Raw genomic sequence first — 27,049 nt, 5'->3', positions numbered from 1 at the left:
TTGGGCTGAGAGGGAGAATATGAACAGCTGGATCCAGATTGAGTTAGTCAAGCCCCATCCCAACAACCCCATCTGTATCACCCCATCTAATTAATTCCCTGCAGAGAAGCTGAATGAATTATTTGCATCTGTCTTCCATAGTGGAAGATGTAGTGCATGAACTAACTAACTTTTACAGGAATGGTGTCTGAGGAACTGAAGCAAAGGATGGGGACAAGATATGAGTTCTAGTCCTTCCTGGCAAATCACCAAGTGGATGTATGAGATTTCTTAAATAACTCAAATGTGAAATAGCAGATCTTCTAACGAAAATATGTAACTTGTCCCCAAGATCAGCCAACTAGAGAGAAGACGAAGCAACACCAATTTTTAAAAAAGGATCCAGAAAATTACAGTTCAGTTAGCTTAATGTCTGTTCCAAAAAAATGTACAACATTATTATATATAGAATTACCAAGCAAACCTTGCTGAAGCAGAGCCAGGATGGTTTCATCAACAAAAAGTCCTGTCACACTTTTAGAATTCTATAGATAGAGATGATCCAATCAACACTGTTTCTAAAGACTTTTGAAAACATTTTGCTGAAAACAGACATGATAGAGGTGTGTACAATTATACAGTAGGGCCCTGCTTACCGGCGTTCCACTGATGAAGCGGCTCTCAATTAGGGGAAATTCCCCGTTTTAAAGCTGATTTTGCTATTTTATGGCATTTTGCGACATTTTCGCGTCATTTTCACGTGACGCAGCCAATTATAGTCAATGGGTTCCGCTTTACGGCGATTTCCACTTTATGGCGGGGGCCTGGTCCCTAACCAGCCGTATAAGCGGGGCCCTACTGTACATGGTGTAGAGAGATTGGATAGGGAGAAGTTTTTCTCCCTCTCTCACAATACTAGAACCTAGGCCATCCTGAGACACTGAACATTGGAAGAATCAGGACAGACATAAGAAAGTACTTCTTCACACAGTACATAATTAAACTATGGAATTCGCTCCCACAAGATGAAATGATGGTCACCAACTACAATGGCTTTAAAAGAGGATTATTTATTTATTTTATTTATTTATTTGTTAAATTTTTATACCGCCCCACTAGCATAGCTCTCTGGGCGGTGTACAACAGAAAGTATATACAATAAAATCATATAAATCGGTACAAAAACATATATATAAAAATCCACAAATCTAAAACCAAATTGAACATATTAAACTAAAATGCCTGAGCAAAGAGAAAGGTTTTAACTTGGCGCCGAAAAGATAGCAATGTTGGCGCCAAGCGCACCTCAACGGGAAGACTATTCCACAATTCAGGGGCCACCACTGAGAAGGCCCTGGTTCTGGTAACCATCCTCCGAGCCTCTCTATAAGTCGGAACTCGGAGGGGGGCCTTCGATGTTGAACGTAGTGTACGGGCAGGTTCATATCGGGAGAGGCGTTCCAGGAGGTATTGTGGTCCTGCACCGTATAAGGCTTTATAGGTTAAAACCAACACATATTCATGGAAGATAAAGCTATCTATAGCTACTAGCCATGATGGCAGGCTATGTTCCACCTCCGCTGTCAGAGGCATTGTCCCTCTAAATACCAGTTGCTGGGAATTACAACTTGGGAGAGTGCTATGATCCCTAGGTCCTGCTTGCAGGCTTCCCATACTCATCTGATGCACCACTGTAAGAACAGGACACTGGACCAGATGGACATTTGGCTTGATCAAAAGGGCTGTTCTTACATGTAAATCATAAGCTTCCTCCATCAAATATAATTCTTAGAACTCCCTTGGAAGGAGGAATGCAGATTTTTAAGTGTGGTGGATATGCCCACAATATAATAAATTGGGATTTTGCTATGTGGTATGAGGGGACTATAAATCCCAAGTTACTCAAGGGGGGGGGCATGTAATTCATTCATCATTGGTGATCACTCGTGGCTGAGTAAGATTGTCTTCCAAGATAAGGTCTTTAATAGTGGGTCCGTAAGCGACTGTGGAGGCCAATTCTAGATCCACACAGCCTCCCACAAAGAGAACATAGGTTTCCAGATGGAAGATGGTTGCGATGAGGATTTGTTTGACGTGCCTTCCGCTTAGCTCGTTTGTCCTGTTCACCCTGTATTCGTGCTTCTTCGAAGTCCATAGCACCTTTGATAATAGCCAACCTCAATTTGGGATGTTCATGGGCCAAGACTTCCCAGTTCTCAATGCTCATGTTACATTTTTTTAGATTCGCTTTAAGAACATCTTTAAACCTGTTTTGGTGTCCACCGATATTCCATTTTCCAACCTTAAGCTGGGAGTATAGTAGCTACATTGGAAGACGGTGATCAGGCATTCGAACAACATGGCCGGTCCAGTGAAGTTAATGTTGAAGGATCATTGTTTCAACACTGGTAGTCTTTGCTTTTTCCAAAACCCTGACATTAGTCCATCTTCCCAAATAATTTGCAGAATTGTCTGGAGGCAGCGTTGGTGGAATCTTTCAAGAAGCTGGGAGTGGCATTTATAAATGGTCCATGTTTCACAGGCGTACAGTAAGGTCGGTAGTATAATGGCTTTGTAAATAAGCATTTTGGTCTCCCTGCGAATATCCCGATCCTAGAACACTCCACGCTTCATTTGGGAGAATGCAGCACTCACAGAGCTCAGACAATGTTGAATTTCAGCATCGATGTCAGCTTTTACAAAGAGATGGCTGCCAAGATAGGGGAAGTGATCAACATTCTCCAGCATCACACCATTAAGCTGGAATGATGATGCTACAGAGGGACTAGTTCGCACCTATTGATGAAGCACTTTGGGGTTTTTAATATTCAGTGAGAACCCAAGCTTTCCATATGCTTCTGCAAAGGCATTTAGGATAGGTTGAAGATCCTTCTCTGAATGTGCGGAGACTACATTATCATCGGCATATTGAAGTTCTATGACAGAGGTTGACATTACCTTGCTTTTTGCTTTCAGCCTACTGAGATTAAAAAGTTTTCCATCTGTTCGATACAGTAGGGCCCCGCTTTTCGGCGTTCCACTAATACGGCGGTTTTCAATTAGAGTAAGGCCCCACTCATACAGCGCTTGTTCCGCTTTTACGGCATTTTTCAGGCGTTGGGTGCCATTTTATTGAAGGAGTTCTGCTTTTCAGCGGATTTCGTTTTTAGGCGGGGGTCTGGAACGTAACCTGCCATATGAGTGGGGCTCTACTGTATATGATTTCCACACCAGTAGGAAGTTTCCCCTTAATAGGGTGTAGAATCATAGCAATGAAGATAGCAAATATATACATACATACACACACACACACCATATATGTGCATGCGTGCGTGCGTGCGTGTGCATGCGTGCGGAAGCTGGGCTCTTGTTCCTCTGCATACTGGGGGATGTGGTTCAGTTCCTCCTGTTTACACAGTGGTGAACCAATCCCCCCCTCCGTGTTATATTGGAAATTCTTTAGGCTTGTGGTGCTTAAAGATGATACCATATACTGCAGTGTGAGGTTTTCATCTCCTTAGCCACCAGCTTTGGTCACCTTGCTCTGCACAAGCCCTCGCCCATAAAACTTGTACCAGCCGAAGGATGACTGGGTAACAAGGCCAGATGGCCCCACTACAGAGCTCAAGAAACATGGAAGCAGGTAATCTCTCTTCTCTCCCTCATCTGATTTTATACGGTGTTCTCCAAGCACACAGAGGTGAGCTGGTGCTGTAGAAAGCAGTTTCCCAGCACAGCTGCACCACAAGAAAGTTACCTGCCAGTACAGTTTTATAGTATGAGGGAATCTAAGACTTATAGGAGTGAAGGGCCTAAGTCAGAGATGGGTAGCCTGTTGCCCTCCAGATTTCAATTCTCATAAGCCCGGCCTTTGGCCATTTTGGCTAGGGCTGATGGAGTTAGGAGCCCAGCAACATCTGGAGGGCAGCAGCTTACTCACCCATAGCCTAAGCAGTACATACTACTACACACTGAAAACCATCATCAGCACGACAAATAAATTATTTAACATTAACAAATATATTTATGGGCATTTGGCCTGATCCAGTAGGGTTCTTATGTTCTTCCCCAGAGAAGGTCTGTGGCAGCTTTTATTCACATTCCTTTAAATTTTCCAGAATATCTCCCCTGTTGGGGACCCTGGTAAAGCAGGAACCCTGGTTGTGTGAGGCTTTTACTCACATTTAAGCAAGCCTCAGAAAAAGGTCCCCACATATCTTCCCCACTAGGCATAGGGGAAGATCAGGGACTAAACACACAGGGCAGCAAAGACACTGAGTGTGGGGCTTGCATGTGCACTATTGCCTCTTGTCCATTCATACAGCATTCACCTGTTAAATGTATGAACACACCTAGCGTACACAACCAGTTTCGACAGCAAGTATATGCAGAACACAACCACAGTTAACTACTGATGTGAAACCATGTAAACAAGACAGAATTTAACTACTGCAGTTCATGAGCAATTATATGACCAAATACATTTATACATACTAAGGCAGGGGTCCAAAATATTGTTCCCAGGCCAGTGCTAACCACCAGTGGCAACTTTGGCAACTGCTTACCCATTCCCTGCATGCTCAGTACAAAGTACAAACAGTCTTTTCCAAGTTTCTCCTTCGTTACTGATAACTCGAAAGGAGATGGATCTTATTTCATTCCACATGTGAAAAAACAACCTGCCCTGCTCTATGTCTTTCTACACACAGAGAATTTAGGAGGAGGGGTGGTCTCATCTGTCATTTAAAAACTCCAGAAGACTCTCCCTGAATTGCTCCTGCTGTTTTCAAATGCCCACCAAAGCCTTGTAAGAATGGTGATACCCTATTGGGGTAATGGGCTCCTACTGGGAGGAAGGGCAGGATATAAATTTATTATCCTTATCATGGAAAGTTGGAAGCAGCAAGGGAATATAAGAACATAAGAAGAGCCTGCTGGATCAGGCTAGTGGCCCATCTAGTCCAGCATCCTGTTCTCACAGTGGTCAACCAGATGTCTATGGGATGCCCGCAAGCAGGACTTGAATGCAAGAGCACCCTCCCTCCTGTGATTCCCAGCATCTGGTATTTAGAAGCATACAGTCTCTTGAGGGTGGAAGCACAGCACAGCCATCATGATTAGCAGTCATTGATAGCCTTATCCTCCATGTATTTGTCTAACTCTGTTTTAAAGCCACCCAAGTTGGTGGCCATCACTGCCTCATGTGGGAGCGAATTCCATGCATGAAGAAGTGCTTTCTTTTGTCTGTCCTGCATCCTCCAATATGCAGCTTCATTGGACGTCCACGAGTCCTAGTGTCATGAGAAAAGAAAAACAATTCTATCCATTTTCTCCATGCCATGCATAGTTTTATTCACTGCTATCATGTCGACTCTTACCTTTTCTCTAAACTAAAAACTATAAATGCTGCAACCTTTCTTCATATGGGAGTTGTTCCATTCCCTTGAACATTTTGGTTGCTCTTTTCTGAACTTTTTCCAACTCTACAGTATCTTTTTTTGAAGTGAGGCAACCAAAACTATACACAGTATTCCAAATGCAGTCACACCAGCATGAAGTGAAATCCTGACACTCGCTCTCTTAAGTTCTGATACAGTCTACAATGCAGAAGATCCTGGCAAGACAAACAACGATCTGACATTGACAAACAACTCAAATTCTGACACTGTCTTAGGTGCCCCTCAATAGGTTATGCATTCATTCAGTTTCTAAGCTTCATCATATTTGCACAGCAGATTCACAGTGGGAAAGTCTCAATCCTTTCCTAGTTACTACTTTCATGTCTAATGCAGGGAAACCTAGCCAGCGGGCCACTTATAATTAACAGTGCTATGCAAATATTTTTCCATTTGAATTCAGATACTTTTTATATTGGAGTTTTTGTTTTTAAAAAGCAACTGCTGAAGAAAAAAAATCTGTTATGTGCCAAGTTGTTGAGAAACAGATAGTATAGTTTCAAATGTTTTGAGTTTTCAACATTCACCAGTTTTGCTTATATCAACTATTTTATTTTTATTAAATTGTTTTGTTGAAGTGTTTGCTGCCCTGGGTTCCTTTGGGAGGAACGGTGGGATATAAGTCCGATAAATAAAGTTTTTAAAAGGAGTTGAGCAGATTAAAAGAGCCTTTTCAAAATATGTATTATTAGTTTCACTGACTACATATTGCCAATGTAATTGTTTGAGCATTACATTGTCCTATAAAATATTCTTTCATAGAGCACATTGTCAAAGACCTTCCAACAAGATAAGAATTTTCTGCAGAAGAAATCTGTAATATTAGTTATTTTACTATAGACATTGTTCTCAAATATACAAAGAACACAAGCAGTTATTTCCACTTCCATTTATAATATTTGCATTGAAAGTAATTAAGGCAAAGTATTAACTTGGAAACAGTATTGCTAAAACATTCCATAAATGAAGTCTAAATACCTAGATTAAGCTTTAAATCATAATGCATTTTTGCAATGATAAAAAAGATTTGCAACTATTTCCTCTTTATTTATTTTATTTTATTTATTTATTCAATTTATATACCGCCCCATAGCTGAAGCTCTCTTAAAGGGTGGACCTCCACTCACGCAACAAGACCTCTTCCTCTCCTCTGCATCACCCCCTTGAGTCCTCCTTCAACCTGTTCCCGCAATTTTGCAGAACAAATTTTGAGAGCGAGCAGGGGGCTGCAAGGAGAGGGAGGAAGAAGTCCTACTGCACAAGCGGAAGTCCATTCTACGGGTTGATGAACACTGTATTCCATAATAACAACTCATTCAGCTCATTACATGCCAAACAGCTCATGAATTCTATCATTAAGATTAGAATTAACTAGTGTTACTCTAAAATTGAGCAATTTGACAAAGAGCAGCATTTTAAGAGTTGAACACACATGCCTGAGAGTAAGCCCCACTGTATGAGTGTAAGTCTAAGCATTCCTCCTTGGGACAATGTTAACTCAATGGGAATTCTGACTAATCATGCTTACTCTTGCAGTATCTGATGTATCATGGCCTGAACTTTTGTAGACAAGAGTCTGCCTGACCACATACAAAACATTAGAGTAGGGGGGAACCTGTAACCCTCCAAATGTTGTTGGACTCCAAATCAGCCCCAACATAGCTAATGGTCAGGGATTATAGGAGTTCAGCAACAGCTGAAGGGCCACAGATTCCCCATGCCTGCATTAGAGCAACATACCGCATTGGATCGTGTACACTAAAATCTCAAGTACTTGTACTATGAAGTTAGAGCAATGTCTTAATGTTTTGATTATTAAGAAACTCTGTTACAAACAAAAATGTTCAGACAGTCCATATGTTCCTCACATGTTAAAAACCTTTGACAACTGCAGTTACTAATAATCTGAAACAGATATATAACACATAGAAGACAATACATATAGTTGATCCTAAACGACAATGTGTAGTTGTTCACACCATAGAGACACTACTACTAAACTCCCCATTCACTTTCTAAATGGTGGTTACAAATAAATTTCAATTCAAACCTTCTAAATAGACAGCTAAAATGGATGTGCAATAGATCCACAAATGCTTGGCTCAATTGTACTGCCTTACTGTGCAATGTATACTTAAGAAATCTCTGCCAATTGCTGTATCTAACCAAGGGGGAAAATACACCAATTATCTCCAAAAAAACCTAAACTTAACATGCACACCCACCCACTGGCCTATTTTAGTCCAGATCTAAAACATTTTCCTCCTACTTTTCAGGCAAATCCTCAACACTGGAGTTGCTGAAAACATCATATTCAAATGGGCATATGGGAAGGTTTCCACACTTTTTCTCTCTTTCTACCCTCCCCCTGAAATATTATATATCTCCCCACCTCAAACTGTCATTTCCAGACTTCCATCTAGAGTTTTTCCTTGTCAGAGAAAATACAGGGGTTACATAGAAGCAATAAAGAACATGAAGAATTGTAAACAGCAACACAGTCTGTCTAACGTTGTGTTCCAAAAATCCTTATATCCACCCTATGGAGGTAGGAAGGGTTTAAGGGGTAAGAGTAGGCCACTCACGTCTGAGAGGAAAGTTTGCTATGGCGAGATTTGCGGAGACGACCAAAAGGAACAGAAACGGAGGTGGGGTGGAGGAAAGAAAGAGGGAGAAGAATGGAAGACATGAGATTTTTTTTAAAAAGCAGAAAGAATGGTGTGGGGAGAGGCAGAGAAAGGAATGAGGAAGAAGGTAGGTTGCCCCCTTCCTGCCGCCTCCCTCGCTGGGGGAGCCGTGACCAGCTGGCAGTCACTAGAGCCTGGTAGAGCAGCCTTTGACTCTCCCCGCCGGCTCAGGCCTTCATCACCTGTCTGGGACCTGAGGAAGCAACGCGTCCAACCATCTCTCCCTCCCCCTCCTTCGCGGGGGAACGGGCTCGGACAAGGAAGGAAGGAAGGAAAGGAAGGAAGGAAGGAAGGAGAAAGAAAAAGGAGATCCGATCTGCCCAGCTCTCACTCATTCACTCACTCAGCAGTTCCTGCTGGTGGCGGTAGCCTCAGCCCTCTTTAGAACTGGCGGCAGCCTCCAGAGCCACAGCGGCTGCAGCACCCGCCCGGCTCCCGACCCCAATGCTGGTGCTGCGGCGGCAGCTGATGGGCTTGGGTGTAGTTATGGGGAGGGGGGGAGAGGCCACTGTTGGCCGACAGGGGGGGGGCGGTGAGAGAAAAAGAGGAGCGGTTTATTCCTCCCTACCTCGGTCTCCGGCTCTTCCAAGGTAAAAGCAGCAGCATTCCCGGAACTCTCGCTCCGCGCCGGCGGCGGCCGTCGTCCCCCTTTCGGACCGCAGGTCCCTCAGAAGAACTCCCGGCCTGGCCCCATCCCCTTCTCTCCTCCCTCCCCGGTGTTCTCGGCTTAGTAATGGCGGCGGCCGAGCCTCCCCGGCACTAGCTTAGCTGATGGAGCCGCTCTCTCTCGCTTTCTCACATATACACTCTGCCGCCGCCCCCCGGTTCCGTTCCCTGCCCCCACCTCTAACTTTACCTCAGCCGCTTTCCCTTCCTTCCCTCCCCCCTCCCTGCTCTTGCCCGCCGCCGCGGCTCAGCGCGCGCGCCCCCGAGGCCTCCCCGGGCTGCGCGTGCGCGGTATGGGCCTTGTAAACGTTTCCGTTTCTTCCACGGGGCGGTCGTCGTGAGGTTCTCGTGAAGCCCTGCCCACGCACTATGCGCGTGACAAAAGCAAGCTCTCGGGCGCGAGCCTGGCCGTTTTTGCGCTGTCGCCTTCTTCCTTCTGCTGACCGAAAACGCCGAGGAGGCGGTTCTTAGTCCCCGCCTCAGGTCCTGGGATTTAAAGGCGTAGGGAAGGGGAAACGGAATATTTTGGGACCTCCCGCGGTTTGCCAGTAATTGTGTTCCATGGAAACCTGGGATGGCGTTAGTGAATCTTTAGGGAAAGGAACGGGCGACCGCAGCACATGCAAACTCCGCCGCGATTAAAATCGTATACATAAGAAAACAGAAAATCCAGGTGGGCAGATCTTCAAAAATACCTGAAACTCCAGTTGCTCACAATTAAGATTTGCGATAATTACACTAGCTTTCCACCAACGCGTTCAGAACAGCAACTCAGCATCACGACGATTCCTTGAAGTAGCCTATGCATAGAGAAAGTGACTTGCACAAGGCTATCCAGTAAGCTTATACAGTAATCAAAGTGGGGTGGAGGAGAGGGAGCATTTGAACCTTCCTAACCGATCAAAACTCGAGAAGGGTTAGCAACAGGTTTAAGAGGGCTTTGGGCAAACTTCCATCTAGTGCCCCCCATCCTACATTGGTGGGCTGCCTGGCAGACTTACCTGGCAGGAGGAGGCAGCAACAATGCTCCAAGCAGTACTGTTCTGTTAAGCTGAACCCTTCGTGACCCAAGACTGTATGTGTGATTTGACTTGCAACTAGATCATTATTATGATCAACAGGAAAAGCCCCTACATTGTCAGACAGCTCTGATGTAAGCTGTAGGCACTTGCTCTTGACAAATTGCAATTAATTCTGGAGGCCAATACCATGTCTAGTGCAAGTAATACCTACAATTTGACTAGTAATCTCCCACTGTGAGTAAATGGTTCCCAGCCAGCAAGCACACCCTATGTGGATTTATTTATTTACTTATTTATTTATAAGATTTCCCACCCACCCTTCACCACATAGTCCCAGGGTAGGTGCAGCAGTACAGCACACACTTATAAAAGCAAGATAAAACCATTACAATTCTAAAACAGTTCCAAAAGCAAAAGAGATGGGTCCCACACAGAACAAAATACCATTAACAGAAAAAGGCCAGGGTAAGGAGGTGCATCTTCAGCATTTGGTAAAAACTGTACAAGGAGGATGCTAGATACACCTCTGTGGAGAGACAGTTATACAGTTTAGGGGCTGTCACAGAAAACCCTCTCCCAGCCCACCATTCCTTGCACTACTGAGAGTGGAGGAACTATCAAGAGAGCCCCCTCTGCCAAGAATGTTGGTAGGAATGCAAGTATGTTGTTATGTGCCTTGAAGTCGACTACGACTTATGGTGACCCTATGAATCAGTGACCTCCAAGAGCATCTGTCATGAGCCACCCTGTTCAGATCTTGTAAGTAGTCTTCCTGATATTTAGGGCCTAAGTCCTTTAGGGCTTTAAACATTGATGTCATCAGCTTGAATTGGGCCCAGAAGCAAACTGGTAACCTGTGCAGCTGTTCTAAAAATGGTTATTTGAACTCTAAATTGAACCATGGCCAACAATATGGCTACTGCATTTTAGACCAGCTGAAGTTTCTGAATCATTCTCAAGGGCATCCATCCCCACGTTGAGTGGATTGCAGTAGTCCCATCTGGAGGTTGCCAGAACGTGGAATATAGTAAGTACTGTATAGTCATCTCTGTCCAAGAGGGGCTGTAGCTGGCGAACCAGCTGTGGTTGGAAATAGGCACTCATAGCCACTGAGGCTGTCTGAGCCTCCACTGACAGGGTTGGATCCAAGAGCACTCCCAAAATACCATACCTCCCAAACTATAGAAGTCCTTCCAAGGGAATGCAATCCAGTCTCAGAATTCAAGAACTCAGAACACATAAGATCTCTGTCTTTTCAGGATTAAATTAAGTATGAACTGAATAGGACATCCTTCCATGGCTGGGCTTCAATCCTGTAGCAGGACACTTAAAAGACACAGAATGTGCCACTTATGTCTTTTGTTATGCAAGACACTCGGGTATAAGACTGGCTCCTTTGTAGAAAAGCCCTTTCAAGTTCAGGGCAAGATTGTATATTACATTTTTCCCTATAACTGAGTGCACAAGGTACCCCAGCTTGTTCAGTTTTAGGGATGCTACCAGGAGGCTGCTTCATGCCACTCTTTTTCAGATGCTCTGTTCCCATGACAGATTGGAAGAGCTGGCTTTTTTTCTTGCCTCTACTTAAGATTTTGCTAGATCTGTTTCCTTGCCTCTATCATCCTAATGCTTCCTTCTTTTAAACCATGTTTGATACTTTGCTTTGGGACTAGTGAGGAGCTCTCTATTTCTTTCTGAAGGGGGGATCTATTTTTCAACCAAATCAGAAGGGTTCCAAAGAATCCAAGTGGTATCAAAGCTTGATTCAAGCACTGCATAGTCAGCCATCACAGCCCACCTTGAATCTTATCAAGGAAAGGGATCAGGCATTCACAAAAGTGTATGTAAAAGAATCCTGAAGGATGGTTATGGACCTGTAATCCTTCAGTGAATGGATGATAGCATATCAACAAGCGGTAGTGAGAAATCACACTTCACTTCCTTGTTCTTCCTTCCACTACAGAACAGGTAGATACAAGTAACTACTGCAGTGCAACTTCCAAGCCTATATTTCCCCAGTTTTGCCCACCTTTCACTCTTGCAGGATGCAAAAACTACTATTTTCCTGCAGTGTAGGAGGGGATCCATGGGATGCGTTGCCCCCCCTCCACTGGGCAGGAAGATGTAACTGTTTAGGTTCTCACTGCCACCACCTGAGGACAAATTATAAGTGTATGAGAAATAAGGTTAGAATTTAGATATATCTTCAAATATAAGAAAGAAGTAAGTATATATAATACTATTCTTCAACAGATTCTTCAATTTAGATTCCAAGTCTTACTTCCTGTGCATTTTTTTCAAAGATTTATTTGGAACATTTAAAAGTACCACCAGTCTCTTTAAAAAATGTACATGAAGTTCCACCCAAGTTAAAGCAGGCACTCCTGTCTTTGGTGTGAACTTTTGTGGGTTTTTTCAACCCCCTCAGCCACAGGCTCAGATGACAAACACATCACAGATTAATTAAGTGCTTGTGGAGGGCAGGAAAGAGGTCTTGGGAACCAATATAAGTAGACTGCCCTGAAATATAAAGGATTTTTGATTGGGAATCCAAACCAATCTCAGCCTCACTGTGCTCTGCAATATTAACTGTGGGCAATGTTACAGGGCTGCTGTAAGCTGCTCTCTCTCAGCACTGCCCTCCAATCTAACATGGGGGTGTAACAATAAACTACACCATAGGGTTGTTGTGCTGAGATGTATTGTTTGTCGCTCCTTTTTGTGGTCTTTTTTACTTGCCATTTTATTGTAGATCTCTTTTTTTGTGTTTTTGGTTTCATCTGTGTTAGTTTATATTTTTAATTTGCTTTTGTTTTGGTATTTCCTCCCTAGGATCTTCAGGTTGAAGAGTAGACTAATGCTTTTAATAAATAAATAAAAATATAACCAATACTACTACTTTCTCAACCCAGCCTACAATGTGGGGATAAAAGCAACGGATAACACTGCAGGGTTGTTGCAACATTTAATAATTCCACTAGACAACACTGCAGGAAAATCAGTAGTGGCAATGAGTTGGTTCAGGAAGTGTTTCCCAAGCCAGTGACAATTAAATGTACAATTATAGTCAAGAGGTGTTCATATGCGCCAGAGAGCTGCATGCAAAGTTCATCTTCAGGTAGTAGATGGTTGGTGCTGTCAGCTTGTTTCCCAGGGACAAATGAAAGAGAAACCCTGAAAAAGTCCCTCATCCCCCTCCCAAACCAATTAGCATTGTTGTTGGAGCTACAGTATGATCATAAGTGCACGTGATGCAGGAACACTATATACCTCTGTATTCTGGAGTCAGGGAAGTACAGTTCATATGCAGCCTGTTTTATGAACAGAGACACAAATCACAAAGCACCTTCACTTGCAGATTTCTCTTGCTAGATGACTACTGGTTTATTGAAATTAAACTGAACAATGGCAGGTATGTGTTTTTCTTTTTCTTGCGTGTTTCCTGAGCAGAGCACCATTTGCTGCCTGAGACAAAGCAGCAAATGACATCCTGTCCCTCCACAAATTCAAGGTGCATAATACCCAAGGCCAGCCATATTGTTTTGGCACCAGAAGCAAAAAAATCCACATGTAAAAACACAATAATAATAAATAACAATTACCTGCCCTTTCATGATATCTAAAATCTGCTGCCTCACTCTGCCTAACGGTAGGGCCAGCCTGTCACTGAGAAAGATGTGATGATCCATGGTGAAATGTTTGCAATAAACATCATAATTAAAATTAGATTAATAGAATTCTTTAATGTTGTGCTTGAAAGAGGGTATAGAATAAAATTAGACATTTCCTATCCATCATCTGCAACACCACTGTTTTTCCATTCTTGAATCGTGTTTTGTATTTTCATTTTAATTGTACAATGCCCCAGAACAACTGTACTGTTGAAGGCATGAGATACAGATGATGTAAACAAATAAATCTAGGGGTACCCCAGTGGGATAGGACAATTAGTGGCTCATGAATGGGTGCTTTCTCCTATTCACCACTGATATGAAAGTTCATTGAAAGTTCCAATTGTTGTTTTTTAAAAATGTTATTACCTTGTTATTTAATTTTTGTAAATTATACTGTTTTTATTGATACGTATCTCTATATTAGTGTTTATTTTTTGTAAGCCGCCTTGAGGGCCTTTTGGCCAAAGGGCGGGATAGAAATCATCATCATCATCAGGAGCTAACACTCACTCAGTGCCAGTGCTGCACAGGATGGAAGATTGGAAATATAATTAGCTGCATAAAAGCTACTCAAGTGCAACAGGCAAGCCCTGAGTTGCAGTTTTACCAGAGAGACAAGAGGGGAGGGGATAATATTTATTTATTTATTTAAAATATTTCTATCCTGCCCTTCTACCCTATAATAAGGCACTCAGGGCAACTTACAATAAAATCGAACACATACCTAATAAAATTGTACACAATAAAGATCACAAAAACATTAAAATAATATATTTTATACATACATTCCCAGAAATCTCCGGAAAACCATCAGGGAGGGAGCAGAGCAGGCTTCTTGGGGTAGGGTATTCCAAAACTTGAGGGCCACAGCTGAAAAGGCTCTCTCCTGCATGCCTGTCAGCCTAACATCTTTCATTCTCATCTTTCATTATTGACCCATTGGTTTGTGACAACTACCTACCTGTCGCAAATACCCCCTTTTTAGGGAAGGTGGTCGCCCTGATGGGTAACCTTTATTGGGAGAAGGACCAGGGGAGTGCAACCCTGTTATTCTTACTTGATCTCTCAGCGGCTTTTGATACCATTGACCATGGTATCCTTCTGGGCCGACTTGTTGAGATGGGTACTGGAGGCACTGTTTTACAGTGGTTCCGATCCTATCTCCAGGGTTGTTCTCAGAGAATAGCAGTGGGTGACTGTCTTTCAGCCCCCTGGCAGTTGTGCTGTGGGGTACCGCAGGGTACCATCTTGTCCCCCATGCTGTTTAACATCTATATGAAGCCCTTGGGAGCAGTCATCAGGAGCTTTGGGGCGAGGTGTCAGCAGTATGGTGACAATACCCAGCTCTATTTCTGCGTAACATCGGGAGAGGCTGTGCAAGCCCTTGACCGTTGCCTGGACTCGGCGGTGGGCTGGATGAGGGCCAATAAACTGAGTCTGAATCCTAGCAAGACGGAGGCACTGTGGGTTGGTGTTTCCTGAGTTCGGATAATTGGTCAGTTGTCTGCTTTGGATGGGGTCGTACTCCCTCTGAAAGAGCAGGTCCGTAGTCTGGGGGTGCTCCTGGATCCATCTTTGTCACTAGAGGCCCAGGTGATCTCAGTGGCTAGGAGTGCATTTTACCAGCTTTGGCTGGTAAGACAGCTGAGGCCATTTCTGGACCGGGATAGCCTGACCATTGTTGTCCACGCCCGGGTATCCTCCAGACAGGGTTACTGTAATGCACACTATGTGGTGCTGCCCTTGAGGTTGGTCCGGAAGTTGCAGCTGGTGCAAAATGTGGTGGCAAGACTGCTCACTGGGGCAGGGTATCACCAACATGTCACCCCGCTGCTGAAAGAATTCCACTGGCTGCTCATTTGCTACCGGGCCAAGTTCAAGGTTCTGGTTTTGGTGTACAAAGCCCTATACAGCTTGGGAGCAGGATACTTGAAAGACCGTCTTATCACTTATATACCCAGTCAATCACTGTGCTCTGCAGGTAAGGGCTTCCTGCAGATATCATCTTATCTGGTCTGTTCTGCACAACATAGGAAATGGACCTTTAGTGTGGCAGCACCTACCCTGTGGAATTCCCTCCCCTTAAATATTAGACAGTTGCCATCTCTGTTATCTTTTTGGCGCCTATTGAAGACCTTCCTCTTTCAACAAGCCTTTTAAGTCGAGACCTTATCCCAGTCTGCTTCTGTGTTGGAATTGCTATTTAATATGTTTCTAAAACTTTTTTAAAAAAAACCCCAATGTTTTTAACCTTTTTTTAAAAAAAAAGTCTTGAAAGCTTTAAAAATGTTTTTAAAGATGTTTTGTTTTAATGTATTTTAAAGTCTGTTTCTATGATGTTTAAAGTGTTTTTAGTGCTTTTGCTTACCACCCTGGGCTTCTGCTGGGAGGAAGGGCGGGATATAAATCAAATAATAAATAAATATAAATAAATAAATTCCAGGCACACAGAGGAGACCAGAGGCAGGTGATCTTAAATCCTGGGCAGGTACATATGGGCATAAGCGGTCCCTTAGGTACATTGGTTCAAGGCCGTTTAGTGTTTTAAAGGTCAGAACCAGCACTTTGAATTGGGCCCAGAAACAAATTGGCAGTGAGTGGAGTTGATAAAGCACAGGGGTGATATGCTCCCTGCTCCGTGCTCCAGTTAACATTCTGGTTGCTGCATTTTGAACCAACTGTAATTTCCAAACCATTTTCAAAGGCAGCCACACATAGAGTGTGTTAAAGTAATCAAGACTTGATGTCACCAATGCATGTGTCACTGTGGCCAAGTCAACTGCTTTCAGGAATGGGTGCAGCTGGTAGACTAGTTTGAGTTGACCAAAAGCACTCCTGGCTACCGCAGCCACCTGATATTCAAGCAGCAGGGCAGGATCCAGGAGGACTCCCATACATGATCGAGCAACTGAGTGCTGATAGTTGTTTTAAATTGTTTTAAAAAAATTTAAGTGTGTTTTAAATTGTTTTTAAAAGCTGTGTTTTAAATTTGTATATTTGTTTTTAGTTACTGTAAACCGCCCAGAGAGCTTTGGCTATGGGGCGGTATACAAATACAATTAAATAAATAAATAAATAAAAACAATTTGCTCCCATTAAATGATGTTTCTGAATTATCAAAATTCTGAGCAGTAACTCCAAACATATGGCTAACATCAGGAAACATATACACTGAACAGTTTTCACATTCTATATGAATATACCACCCCACATCAAGGTATGATGTGTGATTATACCCTTCTCTGAAGTGTCTAGGGAAATCAATGATATATTGATGGGATTGATCTACAATGTCACCATGGCATTGTTCCAAGACTATTACAGAGAGTTCCCAGTACCTCCAGTGCTCTTCCAATCTGTGGCAGATGGGCCCTGAACATCAAGAATGGAATATAACTGGAATGAGCTAGGCCAGACTGACAAGCCCAACGTCATTGCAAAGGAACTGTGTGTGAGTGGCTGGTAAGATTTTGACTAGACAGGTTGAAGGATCGATAGTTCTTGCACAGGTTCAGGAATAATCTGAATAGCACTTAACTAAACTGGAGTTTCCAAAGAGACCTTTGGAACCTGTTTTTTTTGTAACTTGTTCATTAATGATAATGGTAAGCAGTGAGGTAGCCAAGTTTGCTGATGATACCAAATTGTTCCAGGTGGTTGAAAGAAAACGAGATAGCATGGAGCTCAACAAGGATCTCTCCAAATTGGGTGCATGGGAAATAAAATGGTAAATACAATCCCATGTAAGCAAGTGTAAAGGGATGCACACTGGGACAAAAAACCCGCTAATTTAACATATGCTAATTGGGTCTGAACTGGGGGTGACTGGCAGCACGCAGCCGCTGTGAAAAAAAGGAGAATGCCATGCTAGGGATCATTAGGAATGGGAATGAAAATAAAATTGCCGATATCATAACACCATTATACAAATTTATGGTGTGACCGCACTTGGAATATTTTATACAGTTCTGGTCCATTCACCTCAAAAGGATATAGAGCTGGAAAAGATTCAGAAAAGGGCAGCCAAAATGATCAAGGGGACGGAGCAATTCCCGAATGAGAAATAGGGTACAACATTTGGGGCTTTTTAGTTTAGAGGATAGGTGGGTAATATGAAGATATATAAGATTATGCATGATGTGGGAAAAGTAGATAGCGAGAAATTTTTCTTCCTCATAATACGAACTCAGGGTCATCCAATAAAGCTGAATGTTGGAAGTTGGGCAAGAAAATGGGCAAAAGAAAGTACTTCACATAGTGTATAGCTAAACTACAAAATTGGCTCCCACAAGATGTAGTGATGGTCACAAACTTGGATAGCTGTAAAAGGAAATAAAACATTCATGGATGATAAGGCTATCAATGATTGCTAGCCATGATGGCTGTGTTCTACCTCAACTGTCAGAAGCAGTATGCCTGTGAATAGCAGTTTCTGATTATCAAAAGTGGGGAGAATGCTGTTAGTTCAAGGTTCTAGTTTTGGTGTACAAAGCCCTATACAGCTCGTTACCAGGATACCTGAAAGACCGTCTTACCCCTTACATACCCAGTCAATCACTGCGCTCTGCAGGTGAGGGCCTCCTGCATATACCATCTTATCAGGAAGTTCGTTCTGCACAATATAGGAAACGAACCTTTAGTGTGGCAGCACCTACCCTGTGGAATTCCCTCCCTTTGAATATTAGGCAGGCGCCATCTCTGCTATCTTTTCGGCGCCTTTTGAAGACTTTCCTCTTTCAACAAGCCTTTTAGGATGAGACCTATCCCAGTCTGCGTCTGTGTTAGAATTGCTTAATATGTTTTTAAATAATGTTTTAAACACTTTTTTTAAGTTGTTTTTTAAAAAATGTTTTTAACGCTGTTTTATTTTAATGAATTTTAAGATCTGTTTTTATGATGTTTTACAGTGTTTTTAGTGCTTTGTTTGTTGCCCTGAGCTCCTGCTGGGAGGAAGGGCGGAATACAAATTAAATAATAAATAAATAATAAATAAATAAATATGCAGGTCCTGTTAACAGGCTTCTGCTTGGCCGCTGTGACAACAGGATGCTGGACTGAATGGGCCTTTGGCCTGTTCCACTAGAGCTCAACTTATGTTCTTATGATCATATGATCAGAGTTTTGATTGGGTAACCTCCCTGGTAGACTGTGGGAATTGCTGTGGATGTAATAATATCTCAACTTCAGCAAAGATTTTGACAGAAGTGTCTCATGATATTCTGATTAGCAAGTTAGGTAAATGCAGGCTGGATGGAATGATTATCAGGTGGGTCCACAGTTGGCTCCAGAATCGTACTCAAAGAGTGCTTTTCAATGGTTCCTTCTCAAACTGGGGGGAGGTAACAAGTGGGGTACCACAGGGCTCAGTCCTGGGCCCAGTGCTCTTCAATATTTTTATTAATGACTTGGTTAAGGAGGCGTAGGGAATGCTTATCACATTTGCAGATGATACAAAATTGGGAGAGATAGTGAATACTCTGGCAGAGCTTGGAAGATTACTTTTAAAAAGTAACAAATTACAGTTACAATTACTTGGCCCAAAAAGTAGTAATTACCGTTACAATTACAATTGCTCTGAAAGTAACTGATTACTTTTTCTCAAAAGTAATCACTACAATTACATTTCAGTTACTTTTTTTAAAAAACTCCTACAAGGTGCTGGCCTTGGCTGTTGCACATCTAAGAAGCCTAAAACAATATTAAAAATAAACACACACACACAGGAGGTAGTAGAATAAAAAAAATTATCCATAAGATTAACATAATGGCATAACAGAATCTCACATCCCCCCAAGCAATGAAGATACCCCAACTCTTGAAATCAAATTTTACACTTGAAATGCTTTTATAATATGTTTCTGTTATGTCTCAAAAGAACAAGATGCTCAAAGAGCATGTCAGACAAGGAATGTCTTTTTACAGTCATTACGTTGCCACCAGTACTGAACAGGCGTTCTACTGCGGCGCTTGAAGGCATGCCTGTGTTGTGCTGCAAAAAACACCGCAGCACACATGGAAAGCCATGGAGTGATGACACTTCCCTGCTGGGAGACCTCAGGTACCTCACCAGTTCCTCCTCAGCAGTGTCCACGGCTGACTTCTTGCCCTGGGGCAGAAAGTTAAAGAAGTCATCTTCTAAGTCATCTCCTTCCTGGTCTTTATCTGAAGACTGATCACTGTCCTCATTAAGTACACCCATCTTTATTTCAGCTTTCAACAAGGCTTCCATTGTGTATCTAAGAAAGAGAGAGGATATGTTAACACATATATGTTAGGAAACCATCATCTGCTCTTCATTTCCTGATGCTTGTCATGTCCCCTGGTTCAGGGTCCAGCCTGAGCCTGTGGATGATGACATGGAAGGTAGGAAGGTGACCAAGTCACCACACTCATGGGGCAGCACAGCAGACCCTTAAGGATTACCTGCAGCAACCCAAAGTTGTGATGAGGAGCCCCAGGAAGAAAAGGACCAGCCCCTGCCTACCACCTTAAGCCCTCTGATGCCTCCCTTGAGACAACATTTCCCTTGGAGTAATCCACCCAAAGGGCTTCCCTACTGTTCTTACTTGTTGGTATGGGTGGTGGCCTGACACGATTCCAGCCAATCTAGTTTGAAGCGAGGGTGTAGGCAGGCTGCCAGAAGAAGCCTCTTGTCCTCCCAGATAGCTGCAAACCGCTTTCTTAGGGCTTCGCGCACACCTCTCAGCAGCTGAAAACAGTATGTGTACCTCTCAGGTTTGTTTTCCAGTCCTTCTAACTTGCGGTCCAGATTGCAGAGCGTTGGTAGCAAATATCCCATGAACATGCTGTTCTCCCGTTGCAGGATATCTAGGGACTGGGCTAGTGGCTCCATAATCTCTGTGTATTCCTGTACCACTTCAATCTCAGCAGCTGTGATCCTGGACCAGGAGCAGCGGTCCATTATGGCATGCATTTTTAGTGGCACAGTTGACAGGAGCTCATGTAGTTGCTTCAACGCATCAAAGGTGGAATTCCACCTGGTCTTATTCGGTACCTTCAGATACACACCACATTGCACACGGATATACTCAGCAATCTGGGCTGAGTGGTTCTGCTTGGACCACAACTTGCTGCACTTTCCCATCAAGGAACGAAACTGTTTCTTGAAAGGACCAAGAAGACTACTTTTGGAGGAGTCAGAAAGCATGGCCTCTATGTCTTGTGTTGCCACAAAGTTGAGGGTGTGGCTAGCACATCTCTGGTGTGGTGGTAAAACAAAATCCTCTCCTGAGTCTGCAGCTTCTTCCTCTGCCTCAGGTCCTGTGTCCAGGATCTCACAGATAGGCACAAACTCCACCTCAGCCGCCTCCTCCTCCTGGTTATCACCATCATCGTCACTGGTGCCTGCAGCTTCCACTGGTTCTTTGGCCATGAAAACTCTGAACGCTTTCACAAAGTTGGAGCCATTGTCTGTAGTAGTGCACATAACTTTGTTGTGGATCCTGTACTGCACATGTACATCATGCAGTGCTTTTGAAAGGACATCGTATGTATGGTGCCCCTTCAGACGCTTACAAGCCAAGGCCCCGACCTCACGTTTCAGGGTAGTTGGGTTGATCCAGTGGGCTGTTACCCCAAAGTAACTCTTCTTGCCATTGGTCCAACAATCTGCAGTGGTTGCTATATATGCCACAGCACCCATTCGGTTTGCAAGAGTTTCTCTCATGTGGCATGCTCTCTTCTCAATTCTGTCTCTCAGAGTCTTGGCACATATGATGGTGAGATCTTTGGGGAGTCCAATGCGAACCAGATTAATGAATGATGGTTTGTCCACAGTCTGAAGTGGTAATGTCTCCTCTACAATGAAATCAATGATTCTCCTGTTGAGATTGCTCTGGGTGACAGGCTCCCTGCCAGATCCCCACCTCTCAAGGGTTGTCTGCTGCTGCTTCAGCATTTTGGGAGGAGGGGTGTCATGCATTGGTTCAGAAAGGCCACATCTCCTTGCCTTTATTGCTTCTTCAATTGGTCTCAGCTTCTCAGGGTGTGCCCTCTGAGGAAGAAGAACAAAGCATGAATCCAAGAAAAAATGGAAGAGGAACTTCACAATTTAAACATAAATAGACAATGGACACTCTTTGAGGACCAGCATGACAAAGGCTTACCTCAAAATGTTTCTTCACATTGGATGAGGAGGAAACAGCTGATCTCAGATTTTTGATCCTTGGAAGGCAGTAATTGCATCGTACAACATTTTTCCCACTCTGGCTCACAAATGTACAAGCTTTCTCAAAGCCAAACCATGGTACTTGCTGTTCTGCAGATGTGGCTGTGGGCAACTGGCACTGCTTCATGCCCTCCTCCTCCTCATGCACAGGGCCTCCTTTCTGAACCTCACTTTCTAGTTTTGCCTCCTCAGGATCAACAAGCTGTGACTTAAGTGGCCGCACTAACTGACTGCTGCTCTCAGCAGCAAAACCTGCAACAGGCATCTCTGTAATAAACAAGAGATAATGCTCCTATGTGGGTGAACTTCAGCTGTGATGTGCCCCCATCTCTTCCCCATGCTGCAAGATGCCCCAGTCAGAGTGGAAGTAAGCAGGTCGATAGCACAATTAAAAGAGATCCTATTTGCATTATTTTTGCTCACTGAATAACCCTGCCTGGGCCAGTCTAACCTACTATCTCACAGGGTTGTTGTGAGAACAAAATGAGACTAGGGTTCAAATCCCCACATAGCCATGAAGCTCACTGGGTGACCTTGGGCCAGTCACTGCCTCTCAGCTTCATGAAAATCCTATTCATAGGGTCACCATAAGTTGGAATCAACTTGAAGGCGGTACATATATTTTTTATTTTGAATATGATGATTATGATAATAAATATGCAGCATTTCAAATTAATTCTGTATGAGAAGCATTCCATGCCAAGCTTGGAAAACCAAGGATGAGGTATAAAATGTAGACAAAAATACTTTTGACAAAATGCCGTTTATCTTTTATATCTATATCTATAATTAGCAATACAGCTGAATGATGTATGTAAAGTATTTTTTCTTTCCCTTTTCTTTTTTATTAATATTTTAGTACTACTGCTAAAGTTCTGATGAAAGAATAAAGCATTCATTAGCCAAATTCAAATGATTAGAACACATCACATAAATTCCACTGAAGTTGGAGTTTTTGCCATAGAAAATGAAAAAAACATATAACCTATGATAGCCCAATAGACAATCAGAACTAATATAAAACCCTATTGCTTCTCATTTGCAAATCTTGCAAGATCTAAGGTAACTCTAGATCATGTGAGTTCAGGTGATGCATGTTATGTACATTTGTATAGATATTAGCAGAGATTGTCAACAGTCTATCTCTCTCTGGGACTAGGAATCTCTTTCTCACAGAACATGAGTTTGAGAGCTGGGGGACTGAGAGGAGGAGCTGCAAGGACCCTACTTCTCACCTCATCTCTGCCAAGAACAAAAAAATCAGCCTTAAGCCATTTATTATACGCCTAATGATTTATTATTATTATTATTATTATTATTACTGAGACAGTTTTTGTCCCACATACAATTCAGTCTTGTGATTAAACAGGACAAAAATACAAATAAAAAGAAAGATGGAGTTCAAATAAATATACAATAAAAAGCTAGCCGGCATTTTAAAAGGCAGGAGTGCTCTGTCTGGATAAATACAGCACACAGGTATGCATAGGAACAAGGGGAAGAGTTCAAAAAGGGGGGAAGGAAGAGAAGTAGGGGTCGAAATTTCAGAAGTGCCTTGTGATTGATGGGGGGGCGGCAGCAAGGCAAGGAGAGGCAGTGGGAGGGGCAGAAGGGGCCACGGGGGGCGGGGGGGCAAAAATGCTGTGGGGGGGCAGAAGGGGCCACGGGGGGCACACACACACACACACACACACACAAAATCATCGTCACTCACCTCCACAGCTCTTCGCCATTCTGCTGCTGCCTTCTCCGTTGTCCTTGCCCTGGCTTTTTCCTCCGGCGTCCATTTTTTCCTCTCAGACGCTAGCAGGCCCTGCCTATTCACCTCTTCCCTCGTGCCTCTTAACACAGATCACGAGGGAAGAGAGAGTCTGCGCAGAGGTCCAATCAGTGTGAGGCACATGTCTTGTGTTAACCAATCACAGCCAGGAGCTGACTTCCCCTTGTTCCCGCCCCCAAGTAACGTCCAACCTAACATGGAAACGTTAAAGTTGCAGCTGAAAAGTAGGGAAATTACTAGTCATTCCGTTACTTGCCAAATGTAATGGAATTACCCACTCGTTATTTAAAATTGTAACTAATTACAAGTAACTCGTTAAAAATAATGAGTTACTTCCAAGCTCTGTACTCTGGTAGGCAGAAACAATTCAAAGTGATCTTGATAGGCTGGAACATTGGGCTTAAAACAACAGAATGAAATTTAACAGGGATAAGTGCAAAGTTCTACACCTAGGAAAAAGAAACAAAATGCACAGTCATAAGATTGGAGATTCTTGGCTCAGCAAGACTACATGCCAGAAGGATCTTGGAACTATTGTTTATCAAAAGCTGAAGATGAGCCAATGGTGTGATGTGGCTGCAAAAAAGGCAAATGCTATTTTATGCTGCATTAACAGAAGTATAGTTTCCAAATCGTGTAAAGTATTGGTTCCCCACTATTCGGCACTGGTTAGGCCTCATCTTGAGTACTGCATCCAATTCTGGACCTCACACTTTAAGAACATACAAGCTAGAACAGGTTCAGAGGAGGGCAGCAAAGATGATCAGGGGACTGGAAACAAAACTCTATGAGGAGTGACTGAAAGAACTGAGCATGTTTAGTCTTGAGAAGAGAAGACTGAGGGGAGATTGGAACCCTGGGCTCTCCCTGCTTTTAGTTAACAATATTATGATAATATTCTTTATTTTATTTTATTTTTGTAAATTATATTGTTTTTTTTGTGTTTTAATTGGTCATCCCAGAGTGCAGGACATGGAATAATAGGCTCAAGTTACAGGAAGCCAGATTTCGACTGAACATCATGAAAAACTTCCTAACTGTTAGAGCAGTAGAACATTGGAACCAATTACTTAAGGAGATGGCGGGCTCTCAACACGAGACAATCGAGGCAGCTGGACAGCCACCTGTCAGGTATGCTGTAAGTCAGATTCCTGCATCAGCAGGGGGTTGGACTCAATGGCTTTATAGGCCCCTTCCAACTCTACTATGATTCTATGTAATACTGAACTGTGTGAATAAAGTTATCTTTCTTATATTTTCACATATCACTATTGGGGGCATAAGCTGGGAGAATCCCTTTTACAATTTATACCATGTATATGGATATATGAAAATATACATCTTCCTTCTTTATAGCCATATACAAGACAAGATCATTGCCATCATTTAATCACTGATTTGCTTTTCCAACATACTGCTTCACAATGATTTTGGCAAATGTGATAACAGAATGATGATCACTGTCTTGTTCATTAATCCTTTTAGGAGAATAGTCAATATATACTCATATAAAACCCATAGCTGAACCTTATTTAGGTGACAGTTGTGTGGAGGCACACTTCAACGCAGGGAATGAAGGCAAGGATAGTGGCTGAGAAAAGCAGCTTCGGTTTTATAGAAGTTCAGACAAAATGTTAAATGGTATGGAGACAATTTCACATGTATTGCTGATTCTCAGGTATGAATGACAGAGGAGAAATGCAACTCTGTCCAGACTAGACTCTGATGCCAGTCACAGCTCTTGATTTATGCGCTTCTGAGCTTTTACTAGATCAGTTGATCATAGGATGATTTTATTTATTTATATAGTGCCATCTATGTACCTGCCATTTAAAAAACACAGGTATGACAGGTCCCTACCCCATGAGGCTTAGAAACAGAGGAAGGAAGGAAGTGGAGGCATGTGCAGGCAGGGGAGGAACATGTGATTACATCAATTACACACACTTTGGCTTAGTTACAATAAGGAATAAAGGGGTGATTAAGGTTTTCCATAGAAGGTGAGTGTTGAGGAGGAAATAAAAGTGGTGGTCACACAGGGGCTTATGACCTTATTCCAGATATAGTTGCATCTAAGCATATGCTAATATTTCATGGGGTGTTCAGAGCATTCTTTCCAGTATTTTCAGAAATTTTCAACAAGTTAGTGAAGCTGCTTCCGAACGCTGCCTCTGCATAAAAACAATCACACTCGCCCGGTCCAACTGAAGTAGAGCTCCGTTCCTTATGCTAAGCCCTTGGGACAGCATAAACAACTTCCTCTGGGCAGGCTGCCAAACATGCTATATGCAGCTAATACTTAAAAGAATTAAATTGGAGTGTTGTTGCATAAGAACATAAGAACATAAGAAGAGCCTGCTGGATCAGGCCAGTGGCCCATCTAGTCCAGCATCCTGTTCTCACAGTGGCCAACCAGGTGCCTGGGGGAAGCCCGCAAGCAGGACCCGAGTGCAAGAACACTCTCCCCTCCTGAGGCTTCCGGCAACTGGTTTTCAGAAGCATGCTGCCTCTGACTAGGGTGGCAGAGCACAGCCATCATGGCTAGTAGCCATTGATAGCCCTGTCCTCCATGAATTTGTCTAATCTTCTTTTAAAGCCGTCCAAGCTGGTGGCCATTACTGCATCTTGTGGGAGCAAATTCCATAGTTTAACTATGCGCTGAGTAAAGAAGTACTTCCTTTTGTCTGTCCTGAATCTTCCAACATTCAGCTTCTTTGAATGTCCACGAGTTCTAGTATTATGAGAGAGGGAGAAGAACTTTTCTCTATCCACTTTCTCAATGCCATGCATAATTTTATACACGTCTATCATGTCTCCTCTGACCCGCCTTTTCTCTAAACTAAAAAGCCCCAAATGCTGCAACCTTTCCTCGTAAGGGAGTCGCTCCATCCCCTTGATCATTCTGGTTGCCCTCTTCTGAACCTTTTCCAACTCTATAATATCCTTTTTGAGATGAGGCGACCAGAACTGTACACAGTATTCCAAATGCGGCCGCACCATAGATTTATACAACGGCATTATGATATCGGCTGTTTTATTTTCAAGACCTTTCCTAATTATCGCTAGCATGGAATTTGCCTTTTTCACAGCTGCCGCACACTGGGTCGACATTTTCATCGTGCTGTCCACTACAACCCCGAGGTCTCTCTCCTGGTCGGTCACCGCCAGTTCAGACCCCATGAGCGTATATGTGAAATTCAGATTTTTTGCTCCAATATGCATAATTTTACACTTGTTTATATTGAATTGCATTTGCCATTTTTCTGCCCATTCACTCAGTTTGGAGAGGTCTTTTTGGAGCTCTTCGCAATCCCTTTTTGTTTTAACAACCCTGAACAATTTAGTGTCATCAGCAAACTTGGCCACTTCACTGCTCACTCCTAATTCTAGGTCATTAATGAACAAGTTGAAAAGTACAGGTCCCAATACCGATCCTTGAGGGACTCCACTTTCTACAGCCCTCCATTGGGAGAACTGTCCGTTTATTCCTACTCTCTGCTTTCTGCTTCTTAACCAATTTCTTATCCACAAGAGGACCTCTCCTCTTATTCCATGACTGCTAAGCTTCCTCAGAAGCCTTTGGTGAGGTACCTTGTC

The 27,049-nt window shown here is 43.0% G+C and overlaps 1 protein-coding gene across 4 annotated transcripts in view; it reads right to left on the bottom strand.

Annotated features, from left to right (window-relative positions):
* Positions 1–9,245, bottom strand: part of ARHGAP5 (Rho GTPase activating protein 5) — a 68,082-nt gene extending 58,837 nt beyond the window's left edge. For 2 of the 4 annotated variants that reach the window (XM_061611606.1, XM_061611609.1), the window contains exon 1: positions 8,691–9,245. The gene's annotated coding sequence lies outside the window, so the exon portion shown is untranslated. Of the gene's footprint in view, positions 1–8,020; positions 8,215–8,465; positions 8,547–8,690 lie in introns of those variants that run through there. The other 2 variants (XM_061611608.1, XM_061611607.1) reach the window with 2 other exon arrangements.
* Positions 9,246–27,049: the final 17,804 nt, after the last annotated feature.

The sequence above is a fragment of the Rhineura floridana genome, chromosome 2, assembly GCF_030035675.1.
Source record: "Rhineura floridana isolate rRhiFlo1 chromosome 2, rRhiFlo1.hap2, whole genome shotgun sequence".
Classification (NCBI taxonomy): domain Eukaryota; kingdom Metazoa; phylum Chordata; class Lepidosauria; order Squamata; family Rhineuridae; genus Rhineura; species Rhineura floridana.
The sequence above is the reverse complement of the archived record's forward strand: the minus strand, read 5'-3'. Positions and strand labels throughout refer to the sequence as shown.